Source organism: Papilio machaon, chromosome 22 (genome assembly GCF_912999745.1).
Source record: "Papilio machaon chromosome 22, ilPapMach1.1, whole genome shotgun sequence".
In the NCBI taxonomy this organism is placed as follows: Eukaryota; Metazoa; Arthropoda; class Insecta; order Lepidoptera; family Papilionidae; genus Papilio; species Papilio machaon.
In genome coordinates this window covers 2,143,424-2,147,798 of record NC_060007.1, presented here as the reverse complement: position 1 = coordinate 2,147,798, position 4,375 = coordinate 2,143,424, and the positions used below count along the sequence as shown (strand labels likewise).

General features: G+C 30.5%; 1 non-coding gene across 1 annotated transcript; it reads left to right on the top strand.

The window, feature by feature from the left end:
• The first annotated feature begins 4,302 nt into the window (after positions 1 to 4,302).
• Trnaf-gaa lies at positions 4,303 to 4,375 on the top strand. Its single transcript has one exon. It is a non-coding gene; the product is annotated as a tRNA-Phe (tRNA).

Below are 4,375 nucleotides of genomic sequence, written 5' to 3'. Positions count from 1 at the left end.
CGTACGAATATCGGTATTTAGAGAACATTTCTTGTACTAGCGATGTTATTAACAATTTAAAAAAAAAACATGTTGAAGAATGAAATAAAACATTATTAGAGAAAATAAATTACTGACATTTTATTTCTGCTCATGTTTTATATCAACAAAACAAAGAAATGAAAGGGAACGAAGAAAATCTGTTATGCGAGTGGCATGAAAAGCTTAGCATTTATAATAATGCATTTTATAACAATGTCTCTTTAGAAATAAGATAAGACATAAAAATATTAAATTTAAGATTTATTTGATTAAAATATACATAAATTTTAAAAAATCATTCCACACGAATAGTATAAGGTTAAGGTAAACGATCAAACATTATCAAACCGAATCGAATTATACAATCAAACCAAAGATTACATGAGTTAGTCCAACTATTGCCCCTGAAATATAAACCTAAAGCCCCTTTATTTTAAGGGCAATAGATAGACTAATTTGATTACTCGTATGCAAAATATTTTCTACGTCTTTTTCCGTAATGTTTTGATAAAATATCAAATATGCTGTGGATGATGGATAGATGGTTGGGTGGATGTTTGTTTGGGGGTATCTCCAGAACGACTCAATGGATCTCGTTGAAATTTAGCCTAAACATAGAACATAGTCTGATAGAACATATAGGCTACTTATAAAGTTTTATTTAAAATCTGGACGGAGTCGCCGGTGGCAGCTAGTTTAACATATAAAACTATGTACCTAAGTTTGAAAAACATACTTTATACAAAAGTCCCAACTAGTAAATAATTTGGTAAACACGCAAACTTTGACAAAAAAATTATTAATTTAAAAGGTCTTTTATTTGTTTCATTTGAAATTTACAACTTTTTTAAACGTTATAAAATAATTTACTTAAAGTTAGAATTTTTAAACATCCAAATTTATGTGGAACATGAAAGCAATTTTTAAAATAGTCCCTCACTGGTTGCCCGAGAGAAACATACCGAGATGCGAAGAAAAATTGAACTCCGAGCTTCCAACATTTATTCTCGTTAAATTCGAGCTGGTTTATGTAGCAATTTGGACTTAATGAAATAAAATCCACAAATTATTCTTTTACCTATAGAAGTAGTGTGAATATATCCAATAAATAGTTTCCAAAAATAAAATAATAATAACATCTTATATATAAAATTCTCATGTCACAATGTTACGAGTAGTTACCATACTCCTCCCAAACAACTTGACCGATTGTTATGAAATTTTATATTCATATTCAATAGGTCTGAGAATCGGCTACTATATATTTTTCATACCCCTATTAAGTTTAAATCGTTTTTTTTAATCGTGGACGAAGTCGCGGGCGACAGCTAGTATTATATATAATTGGAACGAAGTTCCTTACCGCGCGTTGTGAAAGGGGGCTAGACGGAAAAAATTCTTACGAAAAGTTGTCACGACACTTTTTGCTATAGACGAATGAGCGCTACTTCACCATGGCGACGTGACAATATATAACGAAAATTCATAGAAATAAAATGTACTTCTTGTGAAGACTTAATTTTTTTATTTATAGAATAAACATTGGTTCCTTCACTAATTAATTGAAAGGAACTTCGTTCCATCCGGGTGTCCCTTGACACCTCTCAAGTTTTTTTTTCTATTTTTAATAAATACTATCTTATAGAAGAGTATTGTGTAACAACTTATAATTGTATATTTTTTGTGTGATTTAGCCTCACAAAAATCCCAATGATAAGCATAATTACTAAGTTGTAATGATTTAAAAAATACTTTTAGTCAATTAATACAATCACGAGTCTATTTAAACGAAGAATTCAAATTGTTTTTAAATTTCATCAGTTATCAAAATTCTTAACAACAACAATAGGTATTTAACTATCAAAATTACTCGAAGCATTTTACTGAGACCGCATGAAGAAGGTTTGTCGAAATACCTGGTACATTTGTAATTCTTAGCAATTTAACAAAGCCTGTTCAAAGAGGACGAGTACCAATTAGTAACCGAGATAGCTCGCCTCGGATTCCGTAGAACAAAAGGGGTACAAATAAGCGAAAAACATCTATAAGTGCGCAGGTTTAAAGTTCCACTGCCGTGTAATTGCTGCGCCTTGGGCGAATTTTCAAAGACTATGCATCTTTTCAGAAAGGCATTTTTATGTCGTGTGACTAAATTTGGTTTATTGTTTTTTATGTTATAATCTTTACATAGATTTATTAATTTGTAAAGTTAAGATACTAGCGGTGATTGTTATAGATTTATTTTTTGCAATCTACTTACCATGTTAACTGTTTTAAGAAATAGAAAGAAAGCTACTTGGTTGAACATTTGCGATAAAGCCATATTAACTTTTTTTTATTTGCCTTTAATTTATGAAATATAACAATTATCGCTCCATTTCGTGCAGAAAAGATTATTTCAGTTTATTGTAATGAAACAATTTGCGTATACTAATTATAATTGTACTCATAACAGTTTCGTGAAGTAAATTACATCATAAATAATTAAAAAAATATATTAACTCATACTTATGAAATGGTTTTTGTATCTAAAGAACGTTTTAATAAGTCGCTTAATCTTTGAAGTATTGACAGTTCCAAGACGTTTTAGAATGGCTTTTAACAATCAGAGAAAATCTCAACTTCGGTAAAGATTTTGTTTTGCTTATTGTAGAGCAATTTGTTAAAACATTTTAATAATTTAAAATACAATGAAAATTACAATTAACTAAAACAATTATGATTTAGTTAATTTTACTCCGAAGTATTTCGCGATCTTTCAATCCTCTTAGTGAGCTTTCGATTGCTAGGGGTAGTTATTGGTTAAATATTTTAAATATATTTTGAGGCTTTTTAACACCAAATAATATAATATGTTGGTTAATAAAAATGTACTTCCTGCATTTGTACCGTATATTATCATAGTAGCTTAATCACAGATTGTCAATTGATTTGTTAATTAAATTCAATCGAAAAAAAAATGTTCAACCGTATCATTCGAGCGAACAAATTCTCAATTCAAATCAGTTCGTGAGTCGAGTGCGAAGCGAGCGGACGTGCCGCGACGGCTATTTATTCCGTTACAACTCTATTCCAAATGCAAATATATTGTCGAAAACGAGAATATTGCGGCGAACAGTTTGCATAATTTGCGCCGGAGGTGAATTCTGAACAGCTCCGCTCGTCAGAGTTTACTTAATATTTTAATTGGATCGCTGTAATTATGAAATTTATATTGACGTTGATTACGGTTAGCGATATTACGCAAAACTTTCTGAAGATTTATTTTCATAAGGAATACGAAAACCTTTACCTACCCTCATTTATTTTCCCAAGAGATGGCGAGTAACGTGACCGGAGAGCCGCGAGATTTCTGAAATAGGTGTTACCTTGGGTTTCCACTGTAAAAATACCTGTACAACAAAACACATCTGATGAAATTCTTTGAAAATCGTAAGATCATGTAACTTTCATAGTTCACTTTTATGCCACGTTATAAACTAAACATTATAAAGGTTACCGAAAAAATTTCAAGATGAGATACAACAGAATCTGCAACCTAAGTGACCAACATTTATCTTACCCGACTCGCGAATTTGCAAAAGATTTTCATATGAATATTGCTGTGAAGAAATATTTTATTTAATCTATACATATCTCTCACGCCCAATATAAAAAATATAAAATTGGTTTGTATTACATTATTAAATACTTATCTTGTCTATTGTAACAAAATTAAATATTATATAAGAAATTATGGAAAGCCCTATAGTTAAGATATACTCTTTTAAATCTTTGCTAAAAATTGAGAAGCGAAGCTATGATTATAGAAATATACCCTACGTGATGAATATCAGCTCTGTTAAATAAAATTACTAAGGGTAATGTTTTTCGGGCGTGTATAAGTTTGTTTTTAAGTATGTGGGTTTGTATTTAATTTCCACTGTGATGGCCTTAAGCTTCGTGTCATTAGATTCCTCTTCTTTTCCAGAGTGTTATATAGTCTATGACATCGGCACAAAACACATAGTGAACGTCAGAGATGAAATTCTAAAAAAACAGTAAAAAGAAAAAGTTCAAAGCTCACTCGCCATAAATTTTTTTTCATTGCTAAATCTCTTTTTTTATATTTTTGAGTATATCGTGATATAAGAAACTGTTTCAAAAAAATTGCAGCTTATTTAGTTTAAATAACAAAAAAAATCTTTGATTTAAACCACAGACAATAGATGGCGCTATGTTATCAGTATCAGGGTTTTTTGGGTTTTTCAAAGATACTTAAAATAGTTTATATCCGATGTAGCCGAAATAGCTCAGTTGGGAGAGCGTTAGACTGAAGATCTAAAGGTCCCTGGTTCGATCCCGGGTTTCGGCA